General features: G+C 39.7%; 1 long non-coding RNA gene across 2 annotated transcripts in view; it reads right to left on the bottom strand.

Annotated features, from left to right (window-relative positions):
- LOC140713195 (uncharacterized) overlaps window positions 1-14,438 on the bottom strand; it is a 979,701-nt gene that overhangs the window by 303,310 nt on the left and 661,953 nt on the right. For both annotated transcript variants that reach the window (XR_012095087.1, XR_012095088.1), the window contains one exon: window positions 9,169-9,260. This is a non-coding gene — a long non-coding RNA (uncharacterized lncRNA). The remainder of the gene's footprint in view (window positions 1-9,168; window positions 9,261-14,438) is intronic.

Raw genomic sequence — 14,438 nt, 5'->3', positions numbered from 1 at the left:
GGTATCCAAAGAGACTTGGGTGTTGTGATCTATCTTTTTTGTCACTGAAGCCACATCTGCTTTAGGGGACCACCAAAACTCATTAATTCTGTGGCTCTTGGAGACTCATAGAGGTACTGTCATGGTGGTTTTTGGCATTATTTCAGAGCATTCACTGGATTACCAGGCAGAGACTCTTGTTTTCTTCCCTTACTTTTTTTCCAAGAAAATAAAGCCTCTCACTCTGTGCTGAGTTGCCTAGACCTTGTCAAGGGGTGGAGGGGGGTGGTAACCCAAGCACTCCTGTGGCTTCTAACTCTAAGACAGTGCTGGGTCACACCTAAAGCTAGCACAACACTGGATCTTGCCCAAGGTTCACAATGACAACCAACTGGCTACCGCTTATGTTCACTCAAGGCCTAAGAACTCTACAATCAGTAGGTGGCAAATCCAGCCAGGCTTTTGTCCTTTCTTTCAGGGAGGCAATTTCTTCTTAGCCCTGGGCAGGACTGGAGATGACATCTGGGAACAAGGGCTTGGAGTCAGGAACCTTAGGAAATTACCTGATGCTCTATTTTATTGCAGCTGAGCTGGCACCCAAGCCCAGAGACAAAGTTCTTCCCAATCTTTCCTCTCCTTTCCACAAGCAGAAGAGTATCTCCCTGTAGCTGTCACCACCTCGGGCCCATGGTGAGTACTGCCTGGCTATTGCCAATTTTCACTCAGGGCCAAAGGGCCCTTTAGTCGGCTTGTTGTAATTACTGCCAGTCCTGAGTCTTTCTCTTCAGGGCAACTGGCTCCCCTCTGGCCAAGGGCAAGTCCAGAAATGCCATCCGGGTGCCAGGACCTGGAATTGTGGGGCACAAAAGCCTGCAAGGTGCTCTACCCCACTGTGCCCAAGCTGGTTACCAAGCTGCAAGACAAAAGCATCCTTTACTCTCTCCTTTCTTCAAGCAGAAGGGGTCTTTCCCCATAGCCTACACAGTTTTGAACATGCTGGATTACACTTGAAACTGGCACAGCTCTGAATCTCACCCAAGGCCCATTGTAAGTGTTGCCTGGCTATTACTGCTGAATATTCAGAGCCCAAAGGTTTTTTAGTCAACAAGTGATGAATCCTTCCAAGACTGGGTCCTTCACTTAAAGGTGTGAGCTCCCTTCTGGCGCAGGGTATGTATAGGCATGTTGTCCAGGAGCTAGAATCTGGACTGAAGGTGAGGGCTAAGACTGCCTTGTGCCCTGTACTACCGTGGGTGAACCGGTATCCAGGTTGCATGACAAAGTCCTCTATACTCTCCCCTCTCCTCTCTTCAAGCAGAAAGGAGTCCCTTCCGGAGCTGTAAGCTGTTCTGCCTGGGGTTGGGGGAGGAGTTGCACAAGCATCTCTTGATTGCCCTAGCTGGTGTCTCAGCACATCACACGCATCGCATCCCAAGTCTACTGGCTTTGAGTCCAGCACAGCACCAGGACTTGTCCAGGAATTGCAGTCTGTGTGGTCTAGACAGCCTTTCAAGTTTATTTAAGAGCACTTTAGCCCACAGTGGTGGGGCTTGCCAGAATTTAGGTTTTAGTCACTGGGACAATTTGCCTTCTACTGAGGCTGATCTAAATGCTCTCTCCATAGGCACTGTCTGAGTTCTATGTGTTGTTTTCCACCGTGACAGAACAACACTGAGTTTCAATGCAAAGTCCTGCAATCACTGCACTCTCCCTTCCTCATGTGCACAGGTTACCTCTATATGCCACACAGCCACTGCTGGGGAATGGGAGAGGTATGTTGTAGGCTATTCAAAACTGTCTTCTAGGCTGGGCATGGTGGCTCACACTTATAATCCCAGCACTTTGGGAGGCCAAGGTGGGCAGATCAGGAGGTCAGGAGATTGAGATCATCCTGGCTAACACGGTGAAACCCCATCTCTACTAAAAATACAAAAAAGTAGCCGGGCGAGGTGGTGGTGCCTGTAGGTGAGCTACTTGGGAGGCTGAGGCAGGAGAACGGCTTAAACCCGGGAGGTGGAGCTTGCAGTGAGCCGAGATCGGGCCACTGCACTCCAGCCTGGGTGACAAAGCAAGACTCAATCTCAAAAACAAACAAACAAACAAACCCATCTTCCTGTCTTCCCTGCCTTCTTCAGGGCCCCTTTCCTTAATATGATGTTAAAACCAAATACTGGGATTGCTCACCTGATTTTTGGTTCTTATGAAGATGTTTTTTATTGGATAGTTGTTCAATTTGGTGTTCCTGTAGTGGAAACACTCACTGGGGGTTTCTATTCAGCCATCTTTCTTCCTCAAAAGCTCTTGCTTTACTTTACTTTCTCTCCTCCTCTCCCTCCCCTCTGTCTTGTTTCCTCCCTTCCTTCCAACCTTCTTCCCTCCTTTCCTTTTCCTTTCTCCCCTCTCCTCCCCTCTCCTCCCCTCTCCTCCCCTCTCCTCCCTCCCTCCTTCCCTTTCTCCCCTTCCTTCCCCTTCCTTCCCCTTCCTTCCCCTTCCTTCCCCTCTCCTCCCTCCCTCCTTCCCTTTCTCCCCTTCCTTCCCCTTCCTTCCCCTTCCTTCCCCTCTCCTCCCTCCCTCCTTCCCTTTCTCCCCTTCCTTCCCCTTCCTTCCCCTTCCTTCCCCTTCCTTCCCCTCCCTCCCTCCCTCCCTCCCTTCCCTTCCCTTCCCTCCCTCCCTCCCTCCCTCCCTCCCTCCCTCCCTCCCTTCCTTCCTTCCTTCCTTCCTTCCTTCCTTCCTTCCTTCCTTCCTTCCTTCCTTCCTTCCCTCCCTCCCTCCCTGTCTCCTTTTTCTCCACTCATTCCCAGATAATTTATCCTTGGTGAGACATGAGACCTCCAGCACTGTAGATTGGTTTCTTTACTCACTTCAACTATTTGGGAGTTCCTCCACTAGATGTAATCTTTGTGAGAGCTGTGATTTTATTTTATTCTTTTTGGTATCCTTCATGGAACATATTCCTGACCTATAGAACCTACTCAATATAAAAATTAGTTAAATATATAAGAGAATAAATGCTCACCTCTGACCTTGCTCCAAAAGCAGCCTCACAGAAAATAATGGCACTCTCCTATAGTCAAACCAATGTTTTGTTTATCTAAAAAAGTATTTAACTTTTAACTTACCTTCAACTGAAGTTGAATTATAAACTTGATACTTCCAGTAAACATGGAATTAATTCTATCCTCTCTAGATGTGCATTAGCTTTCATGACAATGAAGCCCTATTTCAGTAAATGACTTTGTCTATTTTGCTGGTTGGCAGCTCTCACACTTAAAACAAATTAATGTTACTCTTCAGAGGAAGATAAATATTTTTCACTGTTAGACACATGCATCACTGGTCTGAACATCTTGAGTAGAGATTGGTTATAAATAAAGACAATTCCTCAAAGAAGTAAAATGAAGCAAGCAATAAGAGGTGAGGGTACTGCTTTTGCAGCAATCTTTAGTGGTACATTTCTTTACCCTCTCTTTAGCAGGCCACCCCAATTATCAAATAATTGATTTTAAAACAGTTGAAAATAACAGTAAAAAAAACTGATAAATCTTCTTTTCTTGAAACTCCTTAAATCTCCAAGTGTGAATGAGAGCCAAGCCCTGGGCTCTGACAGTGGAATAAGCCAGTAAGGTTCTTGCCATTGACATTCATGTTGGGCTCATGCTTTGGTTATCAGCCCAAGTCTGTCTAGATTTACGGACACAGCCAATAAGAAATAGAGAATATTCCAAGTGGATTGCTGCCATGAAATAGAATGCCACATGCCACAAATTAAGCAAAAATGCATGTCTCATTTGTCCTTGAAATGCATTAGTATAGCACAAAGACAGAAAACATAGCAGAGTCACTTTGATTATGACCCCAAGAGAATTTCAACAATTCCTTCATCATAGTAAGAGGATTTATTTTTCCTGAGGCAGAAGGAGTACATTGAAAAAATATATATGTCTTTTGTGGCAATGAGGAAAGCATTTAATGATTAGGAGTATTTTACCATTTGCCTTTTGGCCAAAACTTTATTAGTGATGATTGGGGGTAAATCCTAATGCTTTACAATTAATTCCCAAAGTCAAAAAATAAAAGAGTCACTTGTATTAATCTTTAATAATTGAGAATTATAACAAGAATGAACAAAACTTTGAAAGACAAGCTTCATGTTTTCTAAAGTTAATTTATGCCTACTTAGTTCATTGTCTAATTGTAACATATACCATACTATGTACAAGAAATAGCTGAACGAAATCAGTGCCATCTGTACTCAATGTTTAGAAGATCGCCTTTTACCTTTATATTTAATTGGGTTTACAACTTCAAAGGATTATTCATAATAAATTTTCATTTTAATGTATTCTTTGAAATTATGCACCTGTAATACCTCATAAATTTATGCACACTAATAATATTAGCATTTATATAAAGCTTTTCATCTTCAAAGCATTATATACATTAGGAAATTCATCATTTCAACACCCTTCTGAGTAAAGTAAATATTGTTATCTTCATTTTACAGATGGAGAAATTAGAAAGATGCCAGAAATTTCTAAGACAAGTCATCCATAGGCATAATTAGAAGCAGGCCTTAACTTTTTGTGTGTGGTAGGGTTATAAAATATTTATATTCTAACATTTGTAAAACAGAGAGTACAAACCATTATTTTGAAAATGTTGTATATCTAAATATTTACATTTGCCTCAAATACATACACATATTCTACAAAGATGGTGTCCGGTTTTAAAAATAAGTTATAAATAATTTATCTATAGCCCAATTCAATTTTTCCCAGTGTCTAAGGAGGTGCTAAACTATAAAATGAAAAAGATTACCCTCTCCCCTTAGTAGTAAGAGATTTGACTTATGTCTAACTTCTTGCACATAACTTCCAAATTATTAAAAATTTTCTTCTTTGATATGTTTTTGTGGAAAACTGGGGATTCTTTATGCTTTGAGAGGTTGACTATTGATACGAATTTATAATGCGATCATTTACTTGAGTAACTTCAACACGCAAGGCAGTATACAACTACTTATATATTCTCTTGTATACTTATATATTCTGTTGTATTCTTAATATTATTTAAAGCATGTAAATACTGCTGTTTTCTAATCATGTTTCTTATCAAAATGTTGTTCACGTTTATGGTGATATTTAGTCTATTGTTTGACATTGACATATGAATTTATCTAAGATTTCATGACCTGTTGAAATGTTATTTTCAGAAACATGGCCTTAGAGCCCAAAGTGACATTAAAATTTAAAAGAAAATATTTATCTTAGGAACCGACTCCAATATAGACATGACTATGTAGATTTAATGAGAGTTTTCCCTGACATAGAGAACAACACCTGGAGAGCATGAAGGAAACTGGATTGTCCAGGGAGAAGCTAAAATGTAATACAGTAATACTATAAACTAAGAGGAGATTTGAAGCTGCCATGGCCTTTAGAATTCTTACAAATTAAGGCAGGGAGCTGGGTCTTTGTACCCCAAATCAACTAGTCATAGGATGCTGGATGCCCCTGAGGAAGTAATATAATCTGGATAAAGCATATCCCTTCAGCCAGAGAGAAATTCCCAGAGAGACAAATCAGCACAAAGTCACCAGCAGACAATTCTTCTGACCCTGAAAGTTCATCCAGGGAACATATGACAGCGTCCACTAAGACAAATTATTGGGAATCTAGAAAATAAGCAATCTTTGCTCAGATGTCCTAGCCCAGAGACTGAACCTGGGCTCCAATGGGACCTTATGCCCTTGTGTCAATACAGCCATTAAAGTTGGCTTATAGAAGAAGTACTCCTGAAGTGAAGATGAAGTGTGATGAGACTGGGAGGGTGGGTGCCCCAAATATATATAGCATAGGAAGGAACATTCTTCTATGCAAAATTGTTGTTTAATCCTCCTCCTCAACCCACTAGGAAGATATAGTCAATGTGCTGGCCAAAGGAACCAGGATCATGATTTTTGACCCAAATGACTGAAGCTGGAATATGTCATTTAGAAAAGTTTGCTTTGAGACAAAAATTCCCATAAATATAAAGCTGAGCTAAACACAGGATTATATAGTGTTAAACACAGAGAAAGCAAGATAAAAAAATAATGTCCTGGGAACAGAAGCACAAATTCAGGCACTGAAAATAATTAAAAATGAACTAGAACAAGTTGGACAGAAGAGAGGATGACCCTGGAAAATTTCTCTAAAGTCTTCTTGAGTATGTTTAGCCTATCCTTTTTGCATATTGTGCATAGGTTTTGATACAAAGTTAGAATAGAAAATTATGAATGGATACTTTTAAGAAAAGTCCTATTCTTTCTCTTTTTGTCTAAAAGAAGGTCCTTACTTGCTACATACTCAGTAAGCTTTAAACTTTACCCAGTGCTATAGCTTGCATATCTGTCCCTTCCAAACCTCATGTTGAAATTTGATTCCCATTATAGTGGTGCTGGAAAATGGAGCCTAACGGGAAGTGTTTGGTTTACAGAGATGGATTGCTCAGGAACACATTAACAGACCCTGGGGGAGAGGGAGTAAGTACTCATTCTATGAGTTCACTGGCAAGAAAAGAGAGTTGTTAGAAATAAAAGAGACTGTCACTCTCCGCCCTCCCCGACTCTCCACCTCCACCCCCACCCTTGTTTCCTCTCTGGCCATGAGCCAAATAAACCTTTATCATAAATTATCCAATCTCAGGTATTTTTTTTTTTTTTTTTTAGCCAAACTAAACAGATTCAGGCATCCAGTCAACACATATTACTAATGAAATTTTAAAAAGGATAAGTTCAAACATGTTAATCAGAGAGCTATACAAGAGGAAAAGGGAAGTTACGATGGAGAATCATCTTGCTGTTTGTGAACGTTTTTATTTTGTCATCAGGAAATTCACAAATAGAATCTAGGTGCTTGGGTAAAAGGAGCTCAAAAAGCTTTTCTCTTTAATCTCCTAAAAAAAAGCAGGACATCCACACCTTATTGTAAAGCCTTCTGCCATTTTCAAGCAGAAAATTGCCCATGAGGTCAGCAGAAAAATTTCTGCATTTGACTTTTTAAAGTTAGACTTTTAAAACTGCTTGATAGAGTATACAATCTGAAGCTTTTCAAAACAAAAAATACAAAGAAAGTAATTTCTCAAAAATGTCTTGAACTAAAGGATTAGTTACAAGGAGTGTGTAAATGAGCTTTTGGTGATTTAAAGAGGTTGTTCCAGTGGACCTGATAGAGGCTCTGACAGGGCTCACAGAATTGAGTAAAGTGGGAATGAACTTCAATCACTAGTTCCTGTTAAATTGATACCTGTTTTATTCAGTGCATCTGACCTTTGAGCTTGACAATGATTCTTTGTAAGTGGGAGCTTAAAATGTCATCTGTAACATAAAATATAAGGTACGTGGGTGTTAAAAAAGTGTTCTGTCTCTGTGATGGAGTGGCTTTTGGGAGAGTTCACTACCTATGGGATCTTTCATCTGTGAGGCATAGTTCCTGGCAGAGTGACCCTCATTACACATGGGCTTTAAAGTCAATGTGTGCTCCGTGTTGAGACTCTAGTGGACAAGTACCCCTGTGGTCAAAGTTCCTGGCACAGTTTGCTAAGACAGAAATGAATAAGTACTAATTTGATTCTAGTCTAGTTTATTATTTCTTCTCTGATGTGAACATTTTAGGTGATAAGTAAATAATGGTCACGCCTACATCGTCAGGTCATCAGGGTTTGTAACTGAGTGCAGACCTGGCTGCTCAGTGCTTGCAAAACCAATAACATTGGCAACGTGCAGTGAAATAAAAGTGACTTTATTTCCAGAGCTAGCAATGGGGAAATGGTTAAGGCTTTTCACTTGAAGAAAACATTTCAGTTTTTTGTGTCAAATATAAAGGCTTAAAATGAGAAGTTTGGAATAATGGGCAGACATGAGTGATGAGGTAGTGCCAGTCTACATGATTGTTTTAATGACTATCTTGAACTGTTGTCCCATCTGGTAAACGGGCTGGCACCATCTTGAGTACACCCAGGTTGCAAATTAACTGCAGCCTTGTGTCAGAGAATCCCACAGTGACCTGATGTTTCAAGATTTAGTCACTGGAACTTCTAAGTAAATACATAACTAGGCAAAGGAAACACTGTGCAAGGAGGTGCCTGGTGGAAAGCAAGACAAGGAACAGGCAGGAAAGTAAAAGAAAAAAAAAAACTTTTAAAAACAAGAAGCTTGGTTACAGGCTGAGGAAATGAGAAGCATCCTTGGAGCAGGAATCTGGAAAACTGAGTTCTAGTTGCATCTTTGCTATTAGCAATGAATGTGACTATACACAAATTACTTGGTTCTTTGATGCTTATTCCTCACTTATAAAATTAGATAAAATCATATAATCTTTGCAGTCCCTTCCATCGTCTTGATCCTTATATGTTATATTACTTACCTGTATTTCAATAAGTAAAGCAAATTTGTTGAGATGCTACACTGAAAGAAAGGGTATTTCTGTGGCTCTGAAAACACAACCAGAAAATCCATAACATTTACTCTATTGGGAACTCTATCAGAGTTGCTAGAGAGTGTGAAAACTAAAGTACAGTTAAGACTTCATATTTATGAAAAAGTCCACATTTTAATAATCTGCCGCACTTAAACATCCTTCTTTACATATTTTGACTTTTTCTATTACTAGTCTGTGTTGATGACAATGAAAACTATAGGTGTGTTTTGGAAAGTCACTAAGAACTCCTCAGATATACGTTTAAGTTGTATTTTAGAATATGTAAACCTTGTAGCTTGTCAAGAGTTCAGACTTCTTTGATTCAAGGACAGAAAACTCACAATGACTTAAACAAAAAGAAACTATACAACTCACACTGACTTAAATTACATTGGTTTAACAGTTTGAGGGTTGGGTTAACTACAGGCAAGGCTGCTTTCAAGGGTTCGGATTATGTCATCATGACCTGATCCTTCTCCAGCCTCTCTCTTTTATGTGACTTTGATGGCAAGATGACTATAGGAGCTTCAGGTTTATATTCATCCAGTTCAAAACAGTAAGAAAGACAGTATACTTGTCCTCTAACTCTTCTGACAAAAATCTCATTGCATTTCATTATATTTCATCACTTGCTCATTCCTACATGTATCAATGAATCTAAAGAATGAGATGCTCAGATGGATCAGACTTTATTCCCACACTCAACTCGGAAGCAAATGTGAAGCCTTACCAGAAGCACATGGGCTGAAAGTCAGGATGAGGATGATTCCACAGAGCAAAATCAGGGTACAGCTAGCAGAAGACAGGGAACTGGATGATGAGCTGCAAAATAAAATATCTCCATCAAACTATAAATCTACTATATTATCAAATTATTACTTTTTCACTGATTTATTTCAAAATTAGGAGTATTTTTTTCTGCTCCTGTAAATCTAACCAAGTAGCAAAAGTTGACTGCCATGTAATGTATATCAACCTGTATGGATATCACAATAGTATTGTTTACCAATGTCAATGTTAAGAATAAATACAATGACTTTTAGTACTAAGCAATGCTGTTAAAGTTAAAAACTGATGTAAACTCAAATTGATAAAAATTGAGCTTTTATGCATAAATTAATGGCAAGTGAGGATCCTTTATCTCAGTTTCCTTGTCAAATTATTTTGTAGAAAATCCTAGAATACTTCAAATAATCCTCCAGGTTTCACACTGCAAAGTAGTAATAGTGAAGTAGATAATCTTGTTTGAGCTTCAAGGCGCTAGTCTTCCTCCTCTCCAAGGGCTAACTAACAAACCTCATAAGCAAATTATGTGCTAAATCTGAAGGGAACATAGATGATCATAATTTTGAAATGACCTTAAAATCTCAAAGAAGAACTTTCTGGATAAAAACTGGATTGGAGAATGAGATGTATACACAAAGACAAAGTGTGACCTTTTTTCCTTCTCCCACTTAAGGGAAGACATCAGGATGTAGAGGGCAGGTCAAACCTGACTTACCCACTCACTCATAGAGAAAAAGGCCAATGAGGCCATTCAAGGATGCAAGCAGTGAAAGATAAATAAGGAGATGGAATAAAGAGACTTCTGCTGGAGAAAAAGTTCCTGACCTCCCCACTGATTCATCAGATATGAAGAGAAAAAGAAAGTATTAATATGAGGTCTGGCTCCTGCCCTTGACACAGTAACTCCAGCTTCCTGAAACTTGGCCAAATGAAGGTTTTATATTTGGATAAGTGGATCTATAAACTCTACTTTTGCGAGGAAGAAGACAAGGGATGTGTACCGGAGTAGAAAAGTATGCAGAAGTGTATCTGCTCATAGTTCCCTCTGTGGGGAGGGAGCCAGAGTTCTCTCCTATGTGGAAAATATGAGAAAGGGTGGAAAGTTTCCCCAAATGTTGAGCCACAATTGGTTTTAGATGAGAGTATGAACATGTGTTAAAAGGCAGGGTTATTTTTGCTCTTAGTGTAATAGGCAGATCTGTGCCTGCTCCCACCAACCCCCTCAACTCCAACAAAGATCTTCAATTCCTAAATTCAGAACCTGTAAATACATTACATTACATGACAGTTGCCAATCAGTTCACTTTAAGAGGGCAGTTATCCTGGGTTATCCAAGTGGGCCCAATGTAATTATATGAGCTCCTAATAGCTGAAAAAAAAAAAAAGAGTCCTACAACTGCCAGGACCTGAATTCTACAAGCCCCCAGAAAGGAATGCAGCCTACGGATTCCTTTATTTTAGTTCACTGAGACATCTACCAGACTTCTTACCTACAAAGATGTAGGATAATAAGTTTGTGTTATTTTAAGCTCTTGCATTTGTGGTAATTTGTTACAGAAGTATTACAAAAAGCAGAGTACTTAGTCACATAAGAGGCTTTGTAAAGAGTTTGAAGGTATGACTCAAGGATTCCCTAAATTAAACCAGAAAATGTCTCTCAGAAGATGTAAGGTTATTTGTCCTTTAGCCATCTTCACAAAATCCAAAATTGGAGATAACATTTTCTAGGAATGATTTGTGAACAAACCTCTTATCTAGTGAAGTGAATCCTGTGAAATACACGAGAGACCCACAAGGTGCTTGAGAATTTTATATTAGCAGAGGCACTGCCAGCATGAACTGAAAAGGTCAAAAATAGTATTAAAGGAAAGAAGGATGTTAGAACCTCAAAATTCTGCAGGCAGATAACATAGGCTGATAAAACCATTCACCTACAAACACATGTAATCCTTTACCCATGAAAGGAAAGATGACCCAAAGAACAAAGTTTTAAGCTCAGAAACTAGATCAAGGAATGAAGGAGAATTACTCTGGGGCCTTGAAATCTAATAAAGTTTGTTTGGTTGTATGTAAAAATTGTTTGAGAGAGGTGACTTTTTTTCTTCGAATTTCTCCCCTCTCAAATCAGTATGTCTATAACTATTATCTGATGACTGTCCCATCATTGCATTTTAGAGATAACTAGTTTACTAGTTTTATAGGTCTACAAGTAGAGAAAAATTGTGACCCAGGATAGATTATACCCAAAGACTCACCCATAACTTATTTGAATTTTGTACATAGTGAGATTTGAGACTTTAGAGCTTATGAGATTTAGGTGAGATTTAGTACTTTCAGCTGATGTATAATAGAATGAGACCTGTGGAAACTTTGTGATAGGGTGAATGTGTTTTGTATGTGGGACAGATCCAGAGAGAGAACTGTGGTAGGCAGAATGACTCTCAAAAATGTCTAAAACTTAAATTTTTATAGAAGCAACAAAAAACTAATAGTCAATGTTCTAACTTTCTGTGAACTCACGCTAGAAATATAAGACTTGACAGCAGGAAACACCTTAGGCAGCATGTAATTCATTTCCATTATTGTCTAGATGCTGAATCCAAGGATAAAAGTTGATGAGATATTTATTCTATGTGCCATAGCTCATTTCTGTCAAAGCCAGGGATTGAGTGTCTATTTCTCTATAGAACAAACAAAGTTAATATTATCCTCTGTTTTCAGCACTTGATTTTCTGTGCTCTGTTTCATTCTCTTTGACTTTTACCCCATGTACCCTCTATGAACACTGGCTGCCTTCAATACAATGCTGAGTAAAGCTCAGTATTACCTCAATTTTTGACCCTCCTGTCCAAACTGATCATTTTATTTTCAAATTAAACAACCTTCACCTGGCTGCCCTGTTTTTTTGACTTTTGAGAAAGTGGTTTCTATGAAATCAGTAATGTGTTACTTCTAAAGATTTTGTCTTTTAAGGGCTAATCACTTAAACACCCAAACAGGAGATAGTATTGAAAAAATTTCAAAAACAACAAAAAAGTCTTCAAGTCTTTTTGAGTGGGCAAGTCCTTTCTGCAGATGAGCCTGTAAACTCAAAAGGCAAGTTAATTACTTCCTAGATACAATGGAGATACAGATTTTGGGTAAAAAAAACCCATTTCAAATGGGAGATATTGGCCATAACAAAGAGGCTACAGGCCGCATACAAGTACAAAATCCAATGAGGGAGTAATTAAATCTTAAAATTCCAAAATAATTTCCTTTGACTCCATGTCTCACATCCAGGTCATGCTAATGCAACAGGTGGGCTCCCACAGCCTTGGACAGTTCTGCCCCTGTGGCTTTGCAGGGTACAGCCACCCCTCCAGGCTGGTGTTGAGTGATGGCAGCTTTTCCAGGTGCAAGGTGCAAACTATTGGTAGATCTACTATTCTGGGGTTTGGAGGACTCTGGCTTTCTTCTCACAGCTCCACTAGTCAGTTCCCTCTATGTGGGGGTGCTGACCCCACATTTCCCCTTCCTCATTGCCCTAGCAGAGGTTCTCCATGAGGGCTCCAACCCTGCAGCAAACTTCTGCCTGAGCATGCAGGCATTTCCATACATCCTCTGAAATTTAGGTGGAAGTTCTCCAACCTCAGTTCTTCTATGCAGTCAGAGGCTCAACACCACATGGGAGATGCCAAGGTTTGGGGCTTGCACCCTCTGAACAATGGCCTGAGCCATACCTTGGCCCCTTTTAGTCATGGCTGGAGTGACTGGGATGCAGCAAACCAAGTCCCTAGGCTGCACACAGCAGGGGAGCCCTGGGCCCTGCCCACAAAACCATTTTTTTCCTCATAGGCCACTGTGCCTGCAATAGGAGGGGCTGCTGAAAAGTTCTCTAGCATGCCCTGGAGACATTTTCCCCATTGTCTTGATTATTAACATTCAGCTCCTCAATACTCATGAAAATCTCTGCAGCTGGCTTGAATTGTTTTTTTCTTTTCTATTACATCATCAGGCTGCAAATTTTCTAACCTTTTATGCCCTGCCTCCTCTTGAATGCTCTGCCACTTAGAAATTTCTTCTGCCAGATATCCTAAATCATATCTCTCAAGTTCAAAGTTCCAAGATCTCTAGGGCAGGGGCAAAATGACACCAGTGTTTTTGCTTAAACATAGTAAGAGTCACCTTAATTCCAGTTCCCAAGAAGTTCCCCATCTCTATTTCAGACCAGCTCAGCCTGGACTTCATAGCCCATATCACCATCAGCATTTTGGTCAAAGCCATTCAACATATGTCTAGAAAGTTCCAAACTTTCCCACATCATTCTGTCTTTGGAGCCCTCCAAGTCTCTAGGAAGTTCCACACTTTCTCCTATCTTCCTGACATTTTCTGAGCCCTCCAAAGTGTTCCAACCTCTGCCTGTTACCCAATTCCAAATTTATTTCCACATTTTTGGGTATCTTTACTGCAGCACTCCACTATTCAGTATCAATTTACTGTATTAGTCTGTTCTCATGCTGCTATAAAGAACTGCCTGAGACTGGGTAATTTATAAAGAAAAGAGGTTTAATTGACTCACAGTTCTGGATGGCTGGGGAACCCTCAAAAAACTTAAAATCATGGTGGAAAGGAAAGCAAACACATCCTTCTTCACATGATGGCAGGAAGGAGAAGAATGAGAGCAAAGAGGGAAAAATCCCTTATAAAACCATCAGCTCTTGTGAGAATTCACTCACTATCATGAGAACAGCAGCATGGGTGCAGCAGTCCCCATGATTCAAATACCTCCCATTGGGTCCCTCCCACAACATGTGGGGATTATGGGAACTACAGTTCAAGATGAGGTCTGGGTGGGGACACAGCCAAATCATTTCACCCTAGTTTAAAACACACACTTATGACTATTCTAAGGCCACTTTCAAAATACTATACCACTTAATGGATACTGCAGGTGCCTTATGACAGGCTAGTCCTGCTTCTTCCCTCCCATCCTTTATAACATTGTGCTCATTCATTTCACTTATTCAAAAACTATAATTACTAAATTGTTGCTGTTGCTATCAATATCTTGAACAAACTTGTTAGAGAAACTAAGAATAAGAAAAGTAAAGGACTTTATTTTGATTTTACCTTTATTTTTTCTGCTCTAGTGTTTCTTCTTTCTCTGCATAGACCTAAGTTTTTGACCATTATCATCCTCCTCTCTGAAGAACTTTTAACATTTCCTGTGAG

The sequence above is a fragment of the Chlorocebus sabaeus genome, chromosome 13 (assembly GCF_047675955.1).
Source record: "Chlorocebus sabaeus isolate Y175 chromosome 13, mChlSab1.0.hap1, whole genome shotgun sequence".
Lineage (NCBI taxonomy): Eukaryota > Metazoa > Chordata > Mammalia > Primates > Cercopithecidae > Chlorocebus > Chlorocebus sabaeus.
This window is presented reverse-complemented; position numbering and strand designations above follow the sequence as displayed.